This window comes from Typopeltis vanoorti, chromosome 15 (assembly GCF_054136105.1).
Source record: "Typopeltis vanoorti isolate ZY-2024b chromosome 15, IOZ_Tvanoo_1.0, whole genome shotgun sequence".
Classification (NCBI taxonomy): domain Eukaryota; kingdom Metazoa; phylum Arthropoda; class Arachnida; order Uropygi; family Thelyphonidae; genus Typopeltis; species Typopeltis vanoorti.
This window is the reverse complement of record NC_143563.1, coordinates 97,711,010-97,736,716: the sequence shown is the minus strand read 5'-3', so window position 1 is coordinate 97,736,716 and position 25,707 is coordinate 97,711,010. Positions and strand designations below refer to the sequence as shown.

Genomic DNA, 25,707 nt, shown 5'->3' with positions numbered 1-25,707 from the left:
AAAATGAATATGATCAAAAACAAAGAGGGACAACTAATTGGAAGTAAAACAAAAAGAATGGCGAGATGGGAAGAATACTTTAGAGATTTATATAATAAAAACAGCTCCCAGGATATTATTATTCCAGCCATTGAAATGGAAGAGGAAACAGATATCTTTACCAAAGAAATAATAGCACACAGCATAGAAAAACTTAAAACTAGGACAGCACCTGATATTGATCAGATACACGCAGAATATTTAAAAGCAGGAAAGGAACAACTTCTGGAACCATTAAAAACATTATTTGACAGGATCTACAAAAATGAAGTAATACCTACTGATTGGACGAAATCAGTCATAACTCCTATATATAAAAAAGGAGATAAAACAGAATGCAATAATTACAGAGGCATTAGCCTCCTCAGTATTCCAAGTATGGTTTTTACGAAAGTACTCCAAAAACAAATTAAGCCATATATGGAACTAGCACTAGGAGAAGAACAAGCAGGTTTCAGACCAGTACGAAGCACAATTGATCAACTGTTCACCTTAAGACAGCTAATAGAAAAGACACTAGAGTACAACCAAAGTTGCTACATAAATTTCATAGACTTTCGTCAGGCATTTGATTCAATCTGTAGAAGAGAACTATGGAAGAATTTGGAATTCCCAACAAAACCTTAAGAATAATAAAGAATCTGTATGAGAAATCTGAAAGTGCAGTACGAATGGAGGACACCTTAACCAACTGGTTCCACACAGAGAGCGGAGTAAGACAGGGATGCAATCTGTCACCAGACCTGTTCAATTTTGCAGTGTAAGAAGCAACCATAAGGCCTTAAAAAATGAAGACTCCGGAATCAAAATATATGGGAAAAATGTAACAAATTTAAAATTTGCAGACGCCATTGCATTATTTGCAAGCACAGAAGAAAATATACAGCGAATTTCTGATAAAATAAAGGAGGAGTGTATAAAATTTGGATTAATCATAAATATAGACAAAACAAAAATTATACAAACTGGAAAAAGAAGCACCAATCTGAAAATTGAAATTGATAGTAAGAATCTAGGGCAGGTAGAAAACTTCACCTACCTTGGAGGAGTTATTGAGTACAATGGTGAAATTACAAAAGATATAAACAGACGAATCAGTCATGCATCCCAAACTTTTGGACGACTTAATAAAATATTAAAGGCAAGAGACATCAAAGAAGCAACAAAAGTAAGAATCTATGAAACAATGGTCCTCCCAATACTCCTCTATGGAAGTGAATGCTGGAATCTCAAAAAGGCTGAAGAGAAAAAATTATTAGTTACTGAAATGGGTTGGCTAAGAAGATTACTTGGACTATCTCTGCTGGATCGACTAAGAAACGAAAACATAAGGAAACGACTAAAACTAGAAATAACAATAATAGACAAAATCTAAGAAAGAAAACTGCGATGGTTTGGCCATGCGACCAGAATGGGAAAGATAGACTACCTGCTAAAGCCCTGGATACAATGATAGAAGGTAAACAATCCAAAGAGCGGCCCAGAATTAGATGGATAGACAAAATAAAAGAGGACCTGAAAACCAAATCACAAAAAGCGACACCAAACTGGACAGAATTGTTCGGACAGAAGTGGAAAGAGTTCATTCGGCCTCATCGCCATCCACATAGATGATGGAAGATAGAAGAAGAAGAAGAATATTACATCATCTGGATAACATATAGTTCTTATTATTCTATTATTTATTTTCACTTGTGTATTTTGTATTTTATTAACTTTTTGTATTATTTCATCAAGAAGATGCAGTTAGGAAATTGATTGTGATGTATAATGACGACTTCCTGTTACAGGCTGACATCTCGGAAATATGTAAGCAGCCATTTTTATTTAAATTTATTTGGTGGAGCATTGCTTCACGATTCTTTAAGAAAACCACACCTCCTTCATTCAACTATTACTTCGTAGCGATAGCGTTATGTAAACTGAAACCTAATAAAACTTTAAGCACCGCTTTCCAGGAGGGACCAGAGTACAACAAGAAGTTATTAGTTATTTTACGAGAAACTTGTACAATAAGATTTTTAAGTTCTTTTATGAGGACCTCCTTATTAAATAAACTACGTCCGTACCATGCTACTGCACTCAGAATGACCTTCCTAAGGCGCATTCCAGTTTATCGTTTGATTAGTCATGCTTTCATCACGTGCTATATTAAAGAATAATACGATTTATAAACGTATTAAAAATAAATGTTGTTTTTATAGTTTACTTAAGCTTCTTCATGCTGCGCAATCTGTTGAAAGTGTTATTTAATAATATAATTTTTAAATTTACCATTTTATTAAACATGAAAAAGAAGGTTGGTCCAAGCTTTATTTTTTTAATTAAAATTAAATAATCTACATCATTATTAATGGCAATCTTTTGTTATGGAAATTGTCGAATTAGCTAGGCAGCACATTGTTGCCAATTGACAATAGGTTTATATGTAGTCATGACAACTGTAACATATTTAACAACTAAAATTATTCGGTTGGTTCAAGTACGCACAATAGTACATTATTATCAGTATATAAATGATAGAATGTGAAAGTTGACAGCTTCGTGGGGGGTATTTGAAAAATAACAATTAGAATGTTGGGTTGCCTTGAAGTTGTCGTCTCGGAAGTGAATGTATCGCTAGTACAGTTACAAAAGAAAAAAAAAGTTGATATTTGAGTTCTTCCTTTTTTTTTTTTTTTCATTCTTATAACGGAAAAGTATTTTTTTAATATTAGGGTAAAAGTAACTCTCAGGTAGAACAAAGTATACCTAAGATGCAGCTTCTTTTTTTTTTTTTTTGGTGTTTTTGTTCTGTGCAAGAAAGTGGTTGTAGAATTTTGTCTTGTCAATGTAAGTAAAGGAGGGAGAACGAAGAAAGCGGCATGGACACTTAGGAACCGAGGGAGGAAAGCTTGCTTGATTGATGACTTCCTGCCAATCTTGCGCCCAGGTGTGAGTACAGCATCTTAATGACTTTGGATGGCTGTCTTTTTCTAGTTTATGAGATCTTAGCAGTGTATTGTGTACAATCTCGCAAAAATCATCCCAAATAACACATCACGAAGAAACGAAGAGTTTAATAATAGAAAGCATGCCAACACGAAACTAAATCCATACCATGAACATTTTATCCCAAATCTAGTGATGGTTTTATGGTTGTGATTTTTTTTTTTCAGCGTTTAATAAAGTATTAAGGTATTAATGGACTTAAGACGAATAATTTAATAGAAATTCTAGAGCGCCAATTTTGCTTTATTTCTGTATATTTCCTTTAACAGTACTAAATAGTATCCACATTAACAAAAAATGGTTGAAACCTTTGAATAATTTTTTTCTATTTTTAAGTTACAAAATATGCAACTTTGTAGAACGTTATAATTACGTGCTTTATTTTATAAATCATTGCCCTCTATTTTCTTCATTAGTTACATTTTCTAATCACGAATATTGACAAACTTTAGTGCCTATGCTTGCAGTTAAAGGACATCACGTGACCTTAAAGTGGAATGACCCAGATTTGAGTATTTGTCAACGTAACGTGGGTTAATCACTCTCATTGAGGGGTAGCATTGTCTTTCATTCAGGAAAACAGACAAAAACTGAATAAAAATCCATGCAAATAAAAAACTGGATTAAAAACCACCCGGCCAGCCAGGCTGGCTGAGTGGTTAGCGTATCCGCTCCCCAGCCAAAAGGCTGCGGGTTCGAATCCCGCCGTGGGCATGGAGGTTTGTGATTGTCTGTGGATATACCAGTGGTGGTGGTGGGCGATAGATGGCGTTGGTGTAATTACGGTCAGTTGGTGGATTGTGAGTGGTGAAGACAGAGTTGTAGAGCAGGTGCCCTCCCTCGATGAGTCTTTGAACTCCTTGGAGGTGACTAATAATAAAAATAATAATACATCCCTTATCATGCATGGCCCCCCCAGTTGCTTCTTCGTAACTTTAGTAACCAACAATAACAGGTAGCATATCGCATCTGTGATTTATTTTATTATTTATGAGCATTTTTACCCGCCAGTTAATACCACACATTCAAATTTATGAACTAAATTACAATATGTTGTTAACTAGAAATACTTTTGAGTTTACGAAGGAGTCTGTTTGAATCTCTTTATTTTCCATAAATATTTCTAAATATGATGTAGAATCTTAACCAAGATATCGAAATACTCTTTCATACACGAAAGCCAGTAGAAACATCATGTAACGACAAAAGGTAGCTAACGGAAATGATATTAATATAATTCTTCAGGAGACTAGTTAGTAATGAGATCATATTCTATTGGACCCATTTATGGATGAGGTTGAGTAGTGGAGACGGAGAACGGAGAGTTGTAGAATAGGTGTCCTCTCTCGATGAGTCTTAGGACTCCCTGGAAGTGTAAAATGATAATAATAATCCCTGGAGGTCCGCATGTGTTGAGCACTTCCAACGATTCTACCTGGATTTCGTCTGTCATACCAAAACGACGCCCTTTCATCAGAAGGAATTTCATTTTGGGGAAAACAGGAAAAATCGCAGGTGGGCAAGGTGAAGCGAATAATGGAAGGGGGAAAGGCTGTCGTGTTTTAGGAAGCCAAGAAATGTCGAATGCGAGTGATGTGCGGGAAGATGCGTTGAATGCCCGTATGATAGACAAACATCATGGATAGTTCGCCTACGATCTGAAAAGATAGCCTCGCGTACTTTCGCGATGTTTCCTAGGGTTGTGCTTTGTCGACAGTCGTCTAGAACGCTCATCGTAGTTGACAGACTTTCGTCCGTCCTTGAAGCGTGTGTACCATAAAAAAAAAGTTTTGCTTTAGCTCATAGCATTATCAACCAAACGCTTCCATCATTCGGTGGGTTTCTGCAGTATTTTTTTATTTTTATTTTTATTTTTTTTTTGAGGTTGAAGCAAACTTTGATGCAGATTATTTTCTCCTTAAAATTTGCCATTTCAGTAGAAGAAAAAAATTGCTGGACAACTAAAACAGAATGTTACAAAAGCGCACCTAACTCAAGAACGTAGTCTCTCTCTCTCTCTCTCTCTCTCTCTCTCTCTCTCTCTCTCTCTCTCTCTCTCTGCTTCCCGGCTATTGGCACACTGATTCACAAAAGACACTGCTTGGCCTTCTGCTGCTATAAGGGGGCCGTACTACAACTGCGTCGCGCACGGTATTCAAATTCCCCGAGCTTTTGCGAGGCAAAAGCTCGGGGAATTTGAATAGCATAGGTCCTTCACTACGTACGAACGTATTTTAATACTTTGAAATCCAAAATGCAACGAGCATTAAAATAAAAGGGGTTAAAAGAAACAAAGTGATAATTTTGTCGTAATTGTTTGGGAACTCTTTTCTAATTCCATTTTTAATATTGCAATCAGATGTGTTGCTAGCAATGATTCAAATATGGATGGCTGCTTTATTTACCAAAACTGTGTTTTATATTTGCGTATTCCAACATGCACATTTGAATCAAAATTCACTCTGGTCGATACATTTAATAAGAATCTGAAATACGAAATTTAATCACGTGATTGTGAATATAATTGTCTACTGACGGATGAGAACAGGAATGCTACGCATTATACCGAAACATCTAAAACATACAATGGTACGCACTCAAAAAAAAATTAAAATTATGTCAGTAATTTGATGACAGTATACAAAACTGCCATTAGGAAACTATTTTTTTATGATTTTTTATTATAATTTCTTTACTTGTTTTTATATGACTGTATTATAATATGAATATTTACAATTTTTCTCCATTTTACACAAGAACAGCTACACTTCCGTATAAAAAAAAAATAGAATAATCAAAGAAAATGTGTTGAATGATTTGCAATTCTAATTTATTGCACAGAAAATAATTATTACTAAATATGAATTAGTCATCTAAATCTACGTACTTTGTAGATTATATAACCATAAAAATATAATATAAATTATAAGAAAACTGTTATTTGAAAACATCCACAAAATGAGAATAATTTTTAATATTTCTAATATTTCGTGGTTCGAAATATTAGAATATTCCACGATTGGTTTTGAGGAAAGAATAGAAATAGCATATTTCAGTACCTGCCGTACGGACTCGTATGTGAGGAATCGTTTGCAAGTGGATTTCAGTTAATCATTTGCTGAACATGGGTCGAAAGTGACATATCGGAAGCTAAGTTTCGTAGGGTGTCTCTACACAAAGAAGGCCAAACTCAACAGCGTATTAAGGAATTGAAATGTTCTCAAGCTAGCGTGAGTAGAGTATTGAGACAGTATTCTAATAACCGGAGTTTTCAAAATAATCGCAATAGCGGTCAAAAGGTAATAACTACGTCAAGAGATGAGAGGAGATTGAAGAATAATCGCTTCCGAAGTGTAAGGTAGTTTCAGAGGAGATGGAAAGAGCCAGGTGCGAATGTGTCTCAATCTATGACGTTGAGACGACTTCACAAATTGGGTTTTAAATCACGTGTGCCTGAGACGAAGCCGCTTATGACTTCCAAGCAAAAGGCAGCTAGAGTGCGATGGTGTGTGCGAAGACTGTTGTGGGGTAAAGAAGACTGGAAAAAGGTACTTTTTTTAGCGATGAAAATATGTTTTGTGTGTCCCGTAATCAAGTGTTTGGCGTCTTAAGCAAGAAGCATTTGATAAAGAATGCATGAAACGTTTGGTGAAATTTGCAACCGCTGTCATGGTATGGGCTTGTATGACCCTAGCGGGTAGGCTGTGTATTGTATACGAAAGAGTCAATTCCAAAGTGTACCAAGAAATTATTGAGCACTTTATGTTATGTTAGTTGGATAATTTATGTGATGGTGATTTCCTTTTTCAACAAGATTCAGCTTCTTGTCACACTTCCAAGACCACTACTAGATGGCTCAAAGAAAAGGCAAATTAATGTAATTCCTCCTCCTTCTTCTTCCTTACATGGATTTTAGGCCAGGTGGCCTGTTCCGGTCTCATGCTCTCTTTCTTGGTCTTCCGATTCTTCTTTTTTCACTCATTAATCTGTATAATATTTATCTGTATAATGATATATCCAGCTGTTTTTTTTTTTTTTTTTTGAGAAACTTCTTCTGTTTGAATTCATTTTTTATCTTTCCTTTTTATGGTCCATGTTTCGCTTCCGTATAGTAGAGTTAGTTTTGACAAGACATTATATAGTCTAATTCTAGTGTGTTTTTGTACTATGGGTGGCTTGAATATATTATTTATTATGCCATTTACTTTGACAAAGTTTGATATTTTAGTGTATGTCTTTTTCTTCTTCGTATGATAAATCACATCCCAAGTATCTGAAAGTATTTACTTGTTCTAATATTTTATTATTTATCACTATATTTACTTATTATTGGGTTTTCTCCTTTGAATGCCATTATTTTTGTTTTTACTTTAGATATTGTCATAGTATATTGTTTTGAGATATCATTTAATGATTTTAATGATCTTTGTAAATCATCTTCTGATGTAGCTAATACTGTTTGATCATCTGCAAATAGTAGGGTATCTCTTCATTTGTGGGGTTTTTTATATACCAAATGGGTCATACTGTTTCCAGATTGTTATAATTTTATTTATATATATATATAGAAAAGCAGAGGTGAGAGGGTGCATCCTTGTCGTACTCCTCTTGATATATCTTTCCATTCTGAGATGTATTCTAATTTAACTGCTATTTTATTTCCTGTATATATTTCTTGAATGGATTGTAGAAGTTGGCTTGGTATATGTAAATCGGTTAATATTTTAAACTATTTTTGTCTACTAATTTTGTCAAAAGCTTTTTCGTAATCAGTAAAGGCCACGTATGTTTCTTTTTGAAATTCTCTTCTCTTTTCTATTAATAATTTTAAAGTAAAAATTGGATCTATGCAAGATCGGACTTTTCGGAAACCATTTTGTTCTTCTAGTAGTTGGTCCTTTACAAATACTGCTTAGTTTCTCTTTTAATATTCCTGCGTATATTTTATATCGTGTATTCCAGCAGATTAATTCTTTTATAGTTACTGCAATCTTCTTTATTTCCTTTTTTATAGATTGGAATAACCAATAATTTTTCTCCAAGAGTTAGGAGTTTTTCCAGACATCCAAACCATATTAAAAATTTTCAGAAGTCTTTCTTTAAATTCACTTGCATTTTTGTATAGTTCTATATTTATATTGTCTTCTCCTGGTGTTTTCCTATTTTTCATCTTCTTTATTGTATTTTTCAGTCCTACCCATTTTTCTAAATCTATTGTTTGTATTTTTATCTTTTCTTTTATTTCTTTATTCATGTATTTTATTACTTTATAGGTTTTGGGTTCTGGCTTAAATATATCCTTTTCTTTTCTAGTTCTGTAATTCCTTGGCCGACATACTCACCCGATTTAAATCCCATTGAGAAATTGTGAGGAATTATGAAAAAACGTCTTCAAGAAGTTGCCGCAAGAGACAAAAATGAACTTCTTTCTAGTCTGCAGACCAGGTGGGCATGTTTTGATTAAAAAAAAAACAAACAAACTGTACCGCTAGTAAATAATATGTCCAACCGTGTATCAACGGTCATAAAGGTTAAGGAGGATGAAACAAAGTACTAACTATCATGTTGTTTCCCTTTGACTATAATTTTTGTGCATTTATTTTCGCATTCTTCAAATAGTTTGAACCACGTTAAAAATTATTCTAATTTTGTGAATTTTCAAATAGCAATTTTCTTATAATTTATATTACATTTTTATGTGTTAACATTTATATAAAGCCTTCGTAGCTCAGTCAATATAGACGAAGTCCTTTGGTCGGAAACACCTGGGTTCGATTCCCGTGAGTGATGTGAGGAACCTTTATCGGGTCTCTTTCGACGAAAGGTGAGTTAGCCGGTCTCATACGGTGGTAGGATTTTCGTCCTCGGAACAGGCAACCCCCCCCCCCCCGTGAACACACACGGATTACAGTTATGAATACGTCCCGGCCATATGCCGGTCCCGTGCCCGGATAAAATTGGGGATGGGGTTGGGGAAAGCAATGGTGAACTACCCTGTAAAAATCTCACCAGGAACACTATGTGGGCAAAATGCTTACAAAGTCACCTACGGTCGGAAACGACCGAAAAGGAAACACCGCACCACACCACATGGTTACATAATCTACAAAGTGCGTAGATTTAGATGATGCTCATTCATAATAAATATTTTCTATGCAATAAATTAGAATTGCAAATCATTCAACACATTTTCTGTAATTATTCTATTTTTTTTTTATTCGAAGGTGTATTTCTGTACATCTGTAATAATCTGACTGCCTCCCCTATCATTTTTTTGCAATGAGGTTTATAACTTTCACTGACATTTTAAATTTAATCTGACTGAAAGTAACGAAGTATGTAATTATTGTTACATGAGAGATTAACGTTTTTTCTTTCTTTTTTTAAATTCGTTTGGATGGCGATATATTCGTTATTTTTAAAACTTTTATGTACGTTAAAGAAACGGTATTCAATACTGGTTTTGTTTTAACTGACCGAGTCTCAACGGCATTTAAGACATGAAGGGATGTCTAAATTTCTCACTGTGCCCCTAAAAAAATTCAACTTTCTTAAAAAAAAAATGCCTATTAAGATTCCTCACCTCCGTAGTACACAAGAGAGACACCTTTGTTGGATTGAAAATGCCTAAATTGTTTAAATACACTGGTGTCCCAAAATCTAAGGTCAAACACTATTACTGAAGATTACAATCACCATTACAAGCTCATTCGTCTAAATACAAATTTAGACGAATGAGCTTGTGGCAAGTGATGATTTCGAGTAGAAAGCGGGTACACAATCATATTTTCGAATCGCGCGCAAAGGGGTCACGTGGTAGCACTAGCAACAAAATAAAAGACTGTGCTAAGCGAATTGTGTTTGAAGGAAGCTCGTTTCGTGAAGGAATAAAGTTGCAAACTTGGATGTCTTTTAATATCTCAAAGACATCACTAGATGATTTCACGCGGGGAAGAATTATTGAAAAAGCTTGAAAAAGGCCACGGAATTACTGATGTTGCTAGAATCTCACATAATGTTGTATCCAGGCGTTTTAACTATTTTTAACAAAAATAGTTAAAACGCTAAAAGACTGTGCTATTCGCTTAGCACAGTCTTTTAGCGTTTCAAACCAATGGAATGAGTTCCCGACGTTTGCTAAGAGGTCGCCCTCACTCTACCATGGAGCACGAAGACAGATTTTTGGTTATAGCAGCAAAACGCAATCAACGCTATACAGCAGGGCAGCTTGAATATAAATGAATCTAAATGCTTGTTAATCTTTTAACGTAGCCTGACCTCTTGCGGGGGAAAAATAAAAATAAATAAATAAATAAAATAAGAAAAAATTAAAATACAAATAAATTAAAAACGAAACTACATTAAACATTTCTAAAGTCCTTTCGTACTGTGATTTTCTTCAGGGCTTGTTCTGGTTGATATAAGGGTTGCAGATGGGTCCTCCACATTCTTGGAATGATTAATCCATAATTTTTGTTCTGGTTTGGATAATGTTTTAGCATTTCACAGATTTCTTTGAATTTGCTCTCAAACCAGGTTTTGGTGCGGTGTAGGGACTTGGTGCCTTTCCAGTCAATTCTATGGTATGTTTGGAGTGCGTGGTCTGATAGGCCTGTTTTTCCATAATGAAGGTATTGAATGTGTCGTTTGTGTTCGTCTTTTCTGATGATAGTGGGTCCTGTTTCCCCCCCCCCCTATGTTACAGGTACATTGGATTTTGTATACCCGGTGGGCCAAGTATGGAAGACGATCTTTGGAAGAACTAAGTAAATTTCTTAATTTTGTCTGGGGTTTGAAGGTAGTCATCACATTGATGTGTTGTCTCCACAACACTTCAATTCTTCACTATGAATTCCATATTGAAATGTCTCTCCGCATAGTTTTCTGTAAACACTGTACATTAATTCCTTAACTAGGTGCTTAGGAAATTTGTAACTTTTGCCAAAAACGTATTGCAATTTAATTTGTACGAAATTTATTACACATTTTTATGTAATAGAATTTATTAACATGGTGGTAATAAATTTACGTCCACATTTAGCTGTAGTCAGGAATTTTTTTTTCATATACAGGTAAAAATGTAGGTGGCCCTTAACTTTTGGATACTAATGATGATTTTAATCAGGCCTTATCCTAGAACAAAATGTCTTCTGGTACCAGAAGACAAATTAGATAATCGTAGTTCTTTTAAATATAAATATATAAACCATTTCAAATCACTGTACTCTTTTTTTTTTTTCCTCCTTTATAATTCGTCTTCAAAAGTAAATTTAGATGGAATTATTGAACACCGAATCAAAGAATAAAAAAAGGACGATGGAAATGAAGATATTGCTTTCAGGGAAAAAAAAAAAGTAAACATGATTTTTTTTTTGTAATTTGACACTTACCTGCATTTTGAATGGGAACTATACAATTATTTATTAATACCGTGAGTGGGTTAAGGGGAGATAATATGGAAATCCAACTGTTGAAATTAAATATGAAATACGAATCAAGCTGTTGTAGGGCTTTGTAAAGAGAGCAGTGGTTTCACACGGATGATGAAAAATCATCTACTATCTAACGATATGATAAAATCGTTATGTGTATCAAATCAATGCAATGAACAATTTGTGTATATATATATACACTCTGATAATGAAACAAGAAAATATTATGAAAGATTCAATGATTCGAAGAAAATCTTTGTTTCTTCTCCACCCACCCCCCTGCCATCTTTATTTATTGCATTAGACCTAATGGGAAGCATCCATAGCTCAGTTGGTATAAACGAGGTTTTGGTTTGAAAGACCTGGGTTTGGATCCCGTTTACAACGTGAGAACCTTTATCAGGTGTTTTCATTCAAATGGTGAGTTAACCGGTCTCATACGGAGGGGGAAGGGTTTTATCCGGAAACTCGAAGTTTTGTCCCTCAGAACAGGCACACGAAACTTTTGAACACCTAGAACTACAGGCAGAAATACTTGCCCTTAGGGAAAGCAGCAGAGGAGTGAAGTGCCAGCTACGTTAATTCGCCGTGACCCTGAGACCTAATCAGGGGCTCTCTCGTCCTATGGGTTGAAGATGAAGAAGGCCCAATGCCCTATTACAGTCTTAATTTTATAAATCTAATAATGAGAGGTGCTGTTAATTCTATCTGCCGTGTGTGTGTTTGTGTGCGTGCATGCGTTGTATAGCAGCTGGAAGGAAAAAAACAAACAAAAACATTTTTCGAAAGCAAATAAAGGAATGAATATTCCTTGCATTTTTTTGTATTATTGAAATACAAACCATATAAACTCAAGGAGCTATACGTAGTATGCTGAAAAGTTGTGATAATCACCATGAAGGAATTCAGGTAAAACAATGCAACTTACACATTATTCTCCACGAAGTGTCACACTTGTTACAACGATGCTGCATCATTTGCAATCTTCTGAGGAAAAAAATCTTTCGCTTGTTGCACAAACCAGTCCACAGCTGCAGATATGACTTCATCATCTATGGTAAATTTGATCCTTTCAAGTGTTTCCTTAAATTTGGGAATAGGAAATAGTCAGATGAAACAGGTCTGGCGAATGACCTGCTCAATTTCCCGCGGCGTTTTTCCTTCAGTACATCCTTCAGTTCTTTCAGAGCTGTTGAATAAACTGCTGCTGCTGTAACAGCTTCACTTTTGTTTGAGGTACTTGGTAAGGATTACACCATCCTTATCCCAAAAGACAATGACAAGAACCTTCCCTGCTGACTTGAGGGTTCGGAACTTCTTTGGCCGTGGAGACCCTTTGTGTCTCCACTCCACTGACTGTTGTTTGGTCCCTGGGTCATATTGATGAAGCTATGTTTCATCAACAATCATCATCATCATCATCAAATTCCTGCCATGTACCATCAAGGGGTGTACAGGATATGACAGTACTACATGAAAAAAATTACATCATTACTAACTTCTACAATCACACGAGCCAAACGATTTTCAGCTGACTTCTTAAAATGACCCAAATCCCTTGAGATTACAGCACATACTCTCTCTTTTGGTCGGCATTGAAACATTTTGCGACCCACCTCGCTGAGAGCTTCTACATGTCCAGATGTTGGTGGATAATGAGCCCAACTCGTTCCCTTGATATCCCTAGTCTTTGCATGTTTTTGGCTGGTAGTATTCATCTATCATCAAGGATCATGGCATGCACTTCATCGATGTTTTCAGGTGTGATCGCCGCGGAGGGTCTTCCTGACGTGGGAAGGGGGTACCAGTTTTAAAATTGGCCGTCTATCTGGCAACTGTATGATATACTGGGGCACAGTCTCCTAAAGTCTCACACAAAGCTTGGTGAATCTCAGTTACGGACTTTTCTTGCAGCACGAAAAACTTGATTACGGCTCGCACCTCTGTGTAAACTCTGAGGTGCGAGCTTACACTGATATAACTTGTAGTTATACCAGTTTCTTTAATATCATTTTTTTTCTAGGTGTTTACCAGAACTCCCCCACCCTCGCACATGCTTGTCTAAAAAAGGATTTAACAAACATTCATGCCTTACGTGGGATTCGGAAGCAAGCAACTAACTATGAACTCGTTTTCAAACTCCGGTCTTTCTAACCAAATGGTGAGGTTGCTTTTCCAGATTGCGATGCGGAGAGACGACTAAAATTATTGTTGCGAATCGAGTGTAGAAGAAAGCAGCGTTAAGTTTAGCCAATGCACACCAGGGCGTGCAACATTCACCTCATTAAATTTTAAACAACCCTTCCTCCTTTTTTTTATCAGAATAATTACATCTGATGTGTAATATTTCCAAAATGCAAAAATAAATGCATATAAGAACGTAATCATTTCAGTGAATTGCACGAGATTAGCTAACTCACATGTATCGGCAAAGCCTTTACAAGGTTCGAACCCAGACTTTTCCAGTCGAAAACCAAATCAGGCGCCTTCCTAGCTACTGTCTTTCGGAGGAGTTGCCACAAATTTTTTTAGTGGTAAGAATTGAATATTCTTCATTATTTACTGAATTTTATATCATTGAGATTATAAGACTGATCAGATACTATTTTTGGTATTCAAAAAGAACGACAAAACCAGTGAGACTGCTCTTGGATGTGTTAGCAATAATTAGCATTTTTGCTAACGATCTAAAAAAAAAAAGAAGTATCAAATTCTTCTCAGGAGAGGCCGTCTGTTATCACGAGTGATGGGTCGCCCTACACAGGTGACTCAAGGAACCCCGAGAGATCCGGTATGGATGTTGTGATGGATTCTAACCTCGGACACCCAGCGCATAGCTTGAAAGTGGAAGACAGCTGGACGAACTGGTTTGTGTTTTTATTTCTCATCCCCCCCCCCGTTTACTCAACGTCGTGCACTTGGGGGGGGGGGCAAACGGAGAAGGGGATCGGGTTATGTGGAATCAGGATGGCTAGTCGGGAGAACACAAGTGACTATTATAGCTCCTACTGCGTCACGCAATGTTGGCCGGCAGTTCCGGGCGGTTCGGTACACGTTGATCGATAAGGGCAATTAACGAGCGACCTTGAAACACGCTAGCATGTTTTTTGGAACATCTGGCACGATAAAATACCTTCCAGAGACATCCCAAGGGTGTCTTGGACTCAGTTTTGAATTTTTCTTGCTTCTTCCCTGTTTTTGGCAATTTTTTTCTTTGCTGCTTTTTTCCCTTTTTTTTTTCCTATTTGTGTTCCCCCCCCCCCTCTTCCCAAGTGTTGTTGATTGATATCTCATTATCCAAGAGGTGTCAGGAGGGTTAGCAAAAAGTCTCTTTTTCTCTCTTACCTACGTATTTGCGCTAATGAAGGGCTGTTCTCTTTCTTACGTTGTTGGTTCTTTTTCCTTGCTACTTTTTTTTTGTATCTTCTTGTGTGCTGGTTGACCCTCAGCTGCAAATAGAAGAATGATTCTACTACCAAAAGAATATTATCAACAGTGCTCAAAATGGATCAGTTCTGCATACCTTTTCCAAATTAACATTTACTGTTGCTGACTACGAAATTTTATGGCGAAATTTTATGGCGTCATGACCGTCTTTCACACGCTCACTTGGATTCCAGTTTTTATTACTGTTATTCAAGTGTTAACTGTTAACGAAACGTGAGTAATCTGTTCTGATCTGGTCATGTTTATATTGCCTTCTTAATTTAATTGTTGTTATTAAAGGCCATAAAGAGCAAACTATTCGTGAAATTCTGCATAATACTTGGCATACGGAGTTAAATGAAATACTTATGAGTAATTACGAAATAATTAGAACATATAAATTATAAAAATGATTCACACCAAACAGAAAATGCAGCTGTTTAACTCTGAGACTTCTGAAGTGAAAATAAAAAGAGGAGTTAGACAAGGTTGTATCCTTTCACCAAATCTGTTTAATATTTATAGTGAGACAGTGATGAAAAAGATTGAAAAACAAAAACCAGGAATTAGTATCAATGGTATAAAGTACAACAATCTTAGATATGCTGATGATACCATTCTAATAGTAGAAAACTGAAACAAATTAATCAAATTACTGCAGCTATTAATTGAAGAAGGTAAAGAATTTGGATTAGATATAAATGCAAAAAAAACAACCAAATTTATGAAAATCTCAAAAGAAAACAGATCCAAGCCAGAAATATTCATAAACAATATGAAAATTGAACATATTCGTAGGTCAAGTAGGTCCCTAATTGAACAATTAGGGACCTACTTGAGATACTGCAGATGGAAAGCAAGATAAAGAAATAAAAATAAGAACAGCCATACCTAAAGATGCATTCTGGAAAAATAAAGATCTGCTCAGAAGTTCTGTGAGTATCGAGACAAAGAAAAGAATGTTAAGAACATTAGTGTGGCCAATTTTCACATATGGAAGTGAGACCTGGGTATTCAAGAAGAGAGTAAGGCAACAGAAAATGGCATTTGAAATATGGTGCTATAGGAGAGCTCTGAAAATCTCATGGAGAGAACACGTGACAAATACAGATGTCCTACAGAGAATGAGAACACAGAGATCTTTATTACAGGAAATGATCCAGAGAAAGATGAGATTGGAAGGATTTGTACTGAGAGGCTCAGCAGCACAGAGGATACTAATAGTTTTAGAAGGAAAGATTATGGGAAAAGGATCAAGAGGCAAAAAACGAAGGACATGGCTTTAAGATATAAGATCATGGCTATGCAGAAACAAAAAGGAAAGCCACCAGCAGAGAGAACTGGAAGGACATGGTGCTGCACCCTCTCACTGAGGAAGCTACATGAAAAAGAAGAAGAATTACGAAATTAAAAGACTTATGCTATCCAATATAAAGACAATTTTGGACACCTTTCGTAAAACGTACATGAAATCTTGCATTTTATAAACGAAACATAAAAAAAACAGGAATTAATCCTATAAATAAATGCATATTACATAAATTGTTATTGTTTAATATACCTATATCGTTTGGCAGCTGAAGTACTTATTGTTGCGTTCAATTCTTGAAAATAAACTCACGCAGAAGATAACTCCTTTTTTATTTATTTGTCATTTGGCATATTAAGTATTCATTAAAGAGACGCGATCTGTTGGCTATGAAAAACAGGCAACAATACTTATATGTATTGTTGGATGTTTTTTGTAGCCAACAATACATAAGTTGGATGTCTATATCATTACGTTCAGTGATAAATATATTTATGACGCATTTATTGCTGACCATTAGCTGTAAAGCATCATAGTACAAGTCACTTCTTAATATAATCTCTTTTTAAATGAATTTCTTTTCATAATTCCCACGCTATTTTTTTTTTTTTTCGCTTAAATTTCTACCACGACTAAACGGAATACGTAATATTGCAACAGAATAAATTCTTACGGTTGACGTAACACAGACATGAATCCGAAATGATGATGATGTAATTCGAGGTAGCGCAATTACGATAAGGTTAATAACCTGATTTACACAACCAGTCACTTGCTCAATCCTCCTTGAAGTCAACCAGAGAACGAAGTGAATTTTGAATAAAATAGCGACCGTCTGCTTTTAAATGAGCTCGATTTATTTTAATTAGGAATTTTTGACACCGCATGCAATTGTGCTTGACATATGACGCCAAAGCTCGAATTAAATTAAATTTAAATTAAATAAATAAAATTTAATTGAAAAAAAGTGTGTTTAAATGGTTATGTAACTCTTAACTTGATTGCTCGTTTACGAAGTCATCTTACTGTGAAATAAAAGTTAATTTTCCTTAGGCACACAGATGTAGTTCCACTTTTAAAACACCATCTAAGTGGTCTACATGGAACCGTACATGGATAAGTTTTCTCTTGTCAAACGCTCACGGCATTTCCTGTGCCGTGAAACAAAGAACTTCTGAGCTAGCACGCTATTGCCAGTACGCCAGAGGCACCGCCTTGTATGTCAATCACACCTGGTCTTTCCCTGGCTGCATTCTGGGTCATACTATAATGTCACCCGGTAATAATTTTGTGAAGACTTTGCTAGCGCATTTATAACCGTTGCTTTTATAGACTCGCAGGTGTAGCTCGATTTGCCTGCCAATATTTAGAAACTCGGTTGGATATTATTGGTCTCCAGGAACCTCTGACATCTCGTTGTTTCCACAATAGCCTTGAAGAAATGGAAATAGTTGATTGTCTCCATATTCGTTGCACCGTTTGATAATTTGGAGTTATTATGTAGGTTTAACAATAATAACAACGGTAGATTCAACTGAAAGCCAACTATTGCATTGTTAACGTTTGGCGTTGCCATCTATTCATATTAATCGGTTTTTGTTTACATCATTTAAAAATATTAACATGCACTGAAGATATTTGATTTGCAATTCCCATAACACTGATTAATATCAGTGTTATGGGAATTGTTACGTAAAACTGCAGAAAATATTTTTAACTGAAGTGAGAATTTGAAAAATTTTCTTACTGTGTGTTTTGAGTAAGATTTATGCAATGCATACTTCAGAAAATACTAAGAAAAATTGTTAAAGGGAAACTTGGAGAAGACATAAGCTGAGTTCGGGTCAAAAAGAGATTGTCAGGATCAGATTTTCACTTTAAGACAAATAGTGGAGAAATCTTGGGAATATTGTGGGAAAATTATGACCGAGGAGTGTGTTGGGTTGTGTGCAATGGTGTCCGTTTGTTGGCCTGAGATGGACATCGGCAATGCATGGAAAGCATTTAAAGGATTGCAATATCAGAATGAGTCCCTAGAATTCGAAGAATAAATATTGTAGGAGTGAAATATATGTGCAATCTTATTAAGCAAGAGATTCTTAAGAATGATCACCACCACTGTCATCATCAAATTCCTGATATGTACTTGAAGTGGGGGGGGGAGGCGGATACAGGATCACTATGATAGTACTACATGAAAAACTTACATCATTACTAATTTCCAATCCACAATTTTCCTCCAAATCAATCTGTTATCTGTCAAGATTCCAACATTATCAGATCTTATATTTCTATCCTCTGAGGCACTTTTTACTGTTCTTACTCTGGGTCTTTTTCCTGCCAACCTGGCAGAGAACACTTGTTTTGCTAATCTTTCCTCTCCCATTCTGTTTAAGTGACCATACCACCTGAGATTAGCTCTGCTAGCACATTCCTGAATACTAACAATATTAATTCCTTCCTAACACCCACATTTTTTTAAATTACAATTCTGCCATTGATGCCATGTGTTCACGCCTATAATCTTTCTCAGGACTCTCATATCTGCAGTCTCTAGTCTTTGGTCAAGTGTTTTACTTCTGACTCAGCTCTCAGATCCATAAGTTAAAACTGGTTTGAACACTGTCTTGTACACAGCTAATTTAGTGTTTTGACTAATTTCTCTCTTAATCCGTTTAAATTTATTTAGTTGATTTCCTACCATACCATATTTACTAATGTTGTCCATTTCCATATTTAAATTGGCATCTTCACTAAAAATCGTGCCTAAGTAGTGTAATGTGAAATGTTTTACTTGTTCTATACGCGTTCTCCATTGAGAGTACAGCTGAAATTTTTTTAGGTTTCGCCTATTTTCATAGCTCTCTCTCTCTCTCTCTCTCTCTCTCTCTCTGTCTGGTGATATTCATACTATTCTTAACTAACTCATTACAGCAGTTATTCAGTTTAATTTGGGAATCCTGGTGACTTGTATCGGATTTATTTAAGGGTATAACATTATCTGCATAAATTAAAAAGCCCAGTTAAGCATGTATAATTTTGATACCAATCATAACGCCACTTTCCTTCATGATGCGATCCATTATAAATGATGAATAAGGAGTGAGATAATATACATCCTTGTCTCACAACTGATTTAACGCCAAACTAATTGTAAAGAGGCAAAATGTCTTCCTTTACATGAGAAGGTTCGTTTCAGCACTGCAATTATCCTTCCAATTGTATTACGCATAGGGTAATTTCATATGGCAAATACAACAGAGCAAATCATCTTTAACATAGTAGATAGAAAGTTGAAGTTAAAAGACTATCTTTGCTATATACCCCTTAAACTTAAACTTCTTATTTGCTAAAACTTCAAGATCCCTATCTAGATCCATTTATTCTTGCGTGATGAGATATCCAATGTCATATTATATTGGTGGGATCATGATTTGAATAGGCTAGAATTGTGGGCATGTGCAAATGGCTATTACCTGGTAAATGCAAAGCTAATAGCCATTTGCACATGCTCACAATTCCAGCCTATTCAAATCATTCTGTAAATAACATTTCGCATTCCTGAATACTCTACCTATCTTTGCATCATCAGCAAATAGTTGTATGTCGCCTCTCAAATCCTTCCAAATGTCATTATTGCAAAGAATGAATAAGAGTGGATCAAGGCTGATCCTTATGGTACAACACTCACCTTCAATCTTGCAAAATCACACCCTCATATACCACTTTTTGATATCTGTCAGTCAGTCCGCCATCCTCTTATTCATGTCAATATTTTATAACCCAATCCCATATTCTCCAATTTAAGCAACAGACTTACGTAGTATATGTGTAGTATATATATGTAGTATTAGTATATATCAAATGCTTTGGCAAAGTCTAAAAGTATCGTAGGATATCAAACTCACGGTAACATTATTGTAAATAAATAAATAATAATAATAATAAAAAAAAAACACGATCTTCCGTAGTAAATCCATACTGTTCATAGCAAAGTAGTGATTCTCTGTCAATCCACTTCTGTATGCAATCTCGTACCAACTTTTTTCAAAATCATCATCATCATCATCACCACACTGACAGGTCGCAATTAGATCAGTCTTCATCATCCTTGTGCAATCGAATTATCATAAATTCTTCCCACTCCTGAAAAATCTTTCCTGTGCTTATACTCTAATTATACAACCAGGTCTTTGAGGTTGAGAAGAATTCTTTTCGGCTGTCTTTAGCTGCTACAGAAGTTTTATTTTCATACGCAGACTTAGCTTTCCGTACAATAGTTCTAACTCTTCTGGCCTGTTCCTTATAATTTTCATAACTAACGTCATCCCTAAACACACGATATTCCTTCCTACACACAGATTAGAAATGAAGGAAATACAGTTTTGATTTGAAGTTAAATCAGTTGTGAGACAAAGATGTACATTATCTTATTCTTAATCATCATTTAAAATGGATCGCATTATGAAGGAAAGCGACGTTAGGCTTGATATCAAACTTACATATGCTTAGCTGAACTCTGTGCTTGATACAGGTGACGTTATACTCCTAAATAAATCCAGTGTTTTATGAAAAAGGGAATCACGAGGATTCCCTTTTTCCTTTCAGTCATTTCCGACCGTAGGTGACTTTTGCCTACAAAGTATTCCTGGTGAGATTTTTTTTACAGGGTAGTTCATCATTGCTCACCCACTTTTATCCGAGCTCGGGACTGGTATATGGCTGGAACGTATTCATGACTGCAATCCATGTGTGCTCACGGGGCCAGTTTGCCTGTTCTGGGGGACGAGAAACCCGAGTTTCAGGGTGAAAAAACCCTATACATCCTATTGAGACCGGCTAACTCACCTTTCGTCGAAAGAGATCAGAAAACGGTTCCTCACGTCACTGACGGGAATCGAACTCAGGTCTTTCCCCACCACAGGGCTTCGTCTATACTGACTGAGCTACGGAGGCTCCCATCATCATCAACAACCATGGGTCCAGTGCCCGTAGGTGTCTGCTGCCATCTTGATATAATTATTCCATTGCATTCTATTTTGTGCAAGATGACTCAGTTCGTGTATAGAGTTTCCGCACCATTTGACGATATCATCGCCCCATTTTCTGTTTGGTCTTCCTCTTTTGTTTTCTCCTCCAATCATTCCAAACAGCAACGTTTTTAATTTTCTCTCATCATTCATTCTACATATATGGCCAAATAGACGTAGTTTCCTTTTGATTATTTTCTGGATCAGGTTTTCTTTTGGTTGTATTCGTCTGTAGATTTCCTCATTGTTCACTTTCTGTATCCAGCTTATTCTCAAGATCTTTCTATAGCACTTCCTCTCAAATGCCAATATCCTCCTTTCAGATTCTCTCAGGAATACCAAGACCTCACATCCATAGAGCATGCTGCTGAAGATACAGGTTTATACAATGCGCAGTTTAGTTTGCATCTTTATAGCTCGGCTCTTTCGTATTTTATCCATGGCTTTTAAAATAGTTGTTGCTCTGGCTATTCCAATTTTTATCTCTTTTTTGGGGTCCAAGTCATGCGTCATGTGGCATCTAAGATATGTGAAGTGTTCCACATTTTCCAATTGAAATCTGTCTATCGTAACTCTGTTCCGTAACTCCTGTTGTCCGAATAGCATTGTTTTAGTTTTTTCCAAAGTTAAGTTGACATTTAATCCGCGTCTTTTTCCTTCTGTGTATAATGTTTGCAATGTCTGTTCCAGCCTTGCTGCGTCTTCTTCAATCAGGACGATGTCATCTGCAAAGCAGAGGTAGTTTACTCTCATGCCATTTATTGAAATGCCTCCACCTTCTTCTTTAATCTTATCTAGTGTTCTTCCCAGATGTGTGATGAAGATGATTGGTGATATTGGGTCCCCTTGTCTTGTACCTTGACTTGTGGCAAACCAATCTCCAATCTCACCTGCTATTCTGATTTTTGCTTGTGCTTGGCTGTTTATATCTTTCAGCAGGCGGATCAATTTATTGTCCACACCATAGGATTCCAAGACAGCCCATGTTATATTTTGGTCAATATAATTATCAAATTCTTTTTGGAAGTCCACGAAACAGCAATATATCTTTTTGTTCTTTCTTCGAGTTTTCTCTGCTATTAGTCTTAGTGCGAGTATTTGTTGCATGTACTTCGATCTTGTCGAAATCCGGCTTGCTCATCCAGAAGATGTGCCTCCATATGCCCCTTCAGGCGTTCTGTTAGTATTTTCATCAGCACTTTGCAAGATGACTCATTAATGCAATAGTTCTGTAATTGGTGCATTCTAAAGCACTGCCTTTCTTATGAGGAACAACCAAGACCGATTTTTTCCACTCTTCGGGGGCATACCCTGATCTCCATATTTCATTACACAGCTTATGCATTTCTTTTACAACTGATTCTCCCCCATATTTTAGCATCTCGCTTTTTATGTTGTCATCTCCAGGACTCTTGTTGTTCTTGAGATGTTTTATAGCCTTATTCACCTCCTCTTCCAAGATGTAGTTTTCAAAGATCTCTGCTGGTGGAGAGATTGCTTTTAGTTCTTTGATTTTGATTTACTTCTGTTGCGGTATCATTTAGTTGATTTTTATATAGTTCGCTGCAATATCTTGTCCATCTGTGTATGATTTCTGTCTTGTCCATCAATACTTTACCATTTTCATCCTTGACTGCTACTGATCTTGTTTGCCACCTCCTATTGAGGCTCCCAAGATTCCCTAAATTATGAATATCACTAATGAAAAGAGGAAACCTATGAAAATAGGCGGGTCATAAAAAAAAAAGAGGAATAGGTGGATTGATAAAGTAAGAGCCCTCGAGTACTGAAATATATGATCCGATAACGTTGTAGTCTTGACACTCTCTACATCCCTGCAGGTGTATACAGAATATTATGATATCAAGCTGTATCAGGAATTTGATGATAATTATGATATATATATTTTTCAAAATAAAATTTGTTTTAAATAAAAATGCATTATATTTTAATATGTTTGAAATATTTAAAATTTTTGAATGTTTTTTTTTTAAAATATGCATGTTGATATTAAATATATTTTTAAATGAAATTTGTCTTATTTTTACACGAATTGCTTTTTTTTTTTTTTGAAAAGTAGTTATCAGTAAATTGACTACATTATTATGAATAGAAAAATGATTAGGCCAAAAAAATCTTATAAATAACATGAAAACGACTTATATTTTGAAAAGCTATATAAGCAGTACGTTTTTAATTTTCATGTTTAAGTACTCGTCTGATATAATTTTAATACAACGGTTTGAAGCACTGGTAGTAAATGATTGCCAAATATATACTCTGTGTATGAATGTTGATCCATTAACGAAAGATTACATAACTGGCGCAAGCACAGTATCTCCTCCATTCAGTTCCATTTTAAGTTTTACTTTGCCATCAAGTTTCAGCCAACTCATCCCTCCCCCCACTCACCGTCTCTTTGGTGTTTACTGTGGCTTTCCTTTCATATCTGGAAAACACCATTCCGATATTTTGTCCATTTTTGGATGTTCGTTCTTGCAGTATGACCTGTCCATTGCCATTCAGATCTTTTAAGGTCTGTTATAATGTCTTTCTCAGGGGCTCACATTGGTGAGAACGGGCATGGCTACCGAGATACCTAAGCAAGACCTGATCTTACTTCGTACAATATACACTTGGTATGTCATATCTGGAGACTGGTCTTCTACTCTTCTTTCCCTCTACTGTCTCTTACTTCTTACTCCCCCCCCCCTATTGCTATTAGAACAATTCGAGGGCAAGGGGGTGACTTTTTCCTCTCAACCTGTAGTTTCCACTATCTGCTAAAAAAGGCAAGCATAGTTGTCTTAAGATGGCAGCCCCACCACTACGATACCTATCGTCATGCTAGTCACTTGACACAGGGAAACACATATTACTTTCAAGTCTCAACGAAATTCAAACCGGACAGAAAACATGGGAAACGACCGCAAACTGGAAAAAATTAAGAAACTTTGGGAAAAGAAAATCGTGGTGAAATATGCTACACGGAACATTAGAAGAAGAATTAGATAAAATTTTAAATGAGAAAATATAGAAATTGCAGTTCTTACAGAAACAAAAAAGAAACTTAAAGAAACAAAAGAAACAGTTAACTACAATATCATATATAGTGGAGTGGACAAACAAATGCATGCAAAAGCTGATGTAATGATTTGGATCCATAAATCAATTAAAACAATAATAACTCATTATACATACTGGAATGAAAGAATATTAGAAGTGCGATTAAAATTAAATAAAGAAAATATAACAGTTGTTGGAGTGTATGCCCCTGAAGAAGGAAAAGAAGAAGAAAATGATTACTTTTACAAAGAGTTACAAGGAATATATGAAAAATTAAATAAGACAGACCATATATTTATAGCCGGAGATCTTAATGCCAGAATAGGAATGAAAAAAATTAACAATAACATACAAAAATTTGGAGAACCAACAGTAAACAAAAATGGAAAGTGACTCATTGATTATACAATATATAATAATTTAAAAATAATGAATACATTTTACAAACATAAAAATATACGTGGTGTGCAAGAGGACAAAAATCAATAATAGACTACTTTATAGCAAATTAAAAAGCAGAAAGCAGCAAACCTCTTCCTAGACGTTCAAGTTAGAAGAGGGCTAGAAATTGATACAGATTTAGTACAGGCAAAATTAAGATTTCCACCAAACTGGCTACAAAAATACAAAAAATAAACAAACTAGAGAATCAAAATCGAATTACAAAGTAAGACTACTAAATGATTCAAGTATAAGAAATTTATACCAACAGAGGATAAATAACTACTTAGAAAAAATACCAGAAAATGAAAGAATGGAATAATATAAAAGAAATTATCTCATCAGCAGCACATGAAAGTCTAGGAACACAGAAAAAATATCATAAAAATAAAAAATTACAAATATGGGACAATGAAATAAAAACAATAATTGAAAATAAAAAACTGGCTTTTAAAAGATGGTTAAGTAGCAAAAAACAAGAAGATGAAATTGAATATAAAAAAAGACGAGCAATAGCCAAAAGAAAACCAGAAAGAGACACAGAGAAAGCTGGGAAAAATTTGTATCATATCTAGAAAATGACATATACAAAATAAGACCCAGTGCGTACAAAATACTAAAACACATGAATGCATATAATAATATTTGCAAATATAAATTGTGAAATAGATGTAAAAGAATTCTTGGATTACTTTACAGATCTTTGGACGGATAATACTGGCATCAAAAATAATTACACCAGAAACTTACAAAATATCTTAAATGATATGATAACAATGAAAGAATTAAAGGACCACCTAAATAAAATAAAAAATGGCAAATCAGCAGGAGAAGATGAGATAAATTCCGAACTGTATAAATTTGCTGGAAAAAAATTTCATTAAAGATTACTACAATTTTTAAATAAAATATATACAAATGGACAAATACCAATAGAATGGAATACAAGCATAGTAATACCTATATTTAAAAA

General features: G+C 35.4%; 1 long non-coding RNA gene across 3 annotated transcripts in view; it reads left to right on the top strand.

Annotated features, from left to right (window-relative positions):
• Positions 1-25,707, top strand: part of LOC150099016 (uncharacterized) — a 255,067-nt gene that overhangs the window by 185,337 nt on the left and 44,023 nt on the right. For 2 of the 3 annotated variants that reach the window (XR_016549508.1, XR_016549509.1), the window contains exon 2: positions 8,344-8,475. The exons of the other annotated variant lie outside the window; for it this stretch is intronic. This is a non-coding gene — a long non-coding RNA (uncharacterized LOC150099016). The remainder of the gene's footprint in view (positions 1-8,343; positions 8,476-25,707) is intronic. 3 annotated transcript variants of the gene reach the window in all.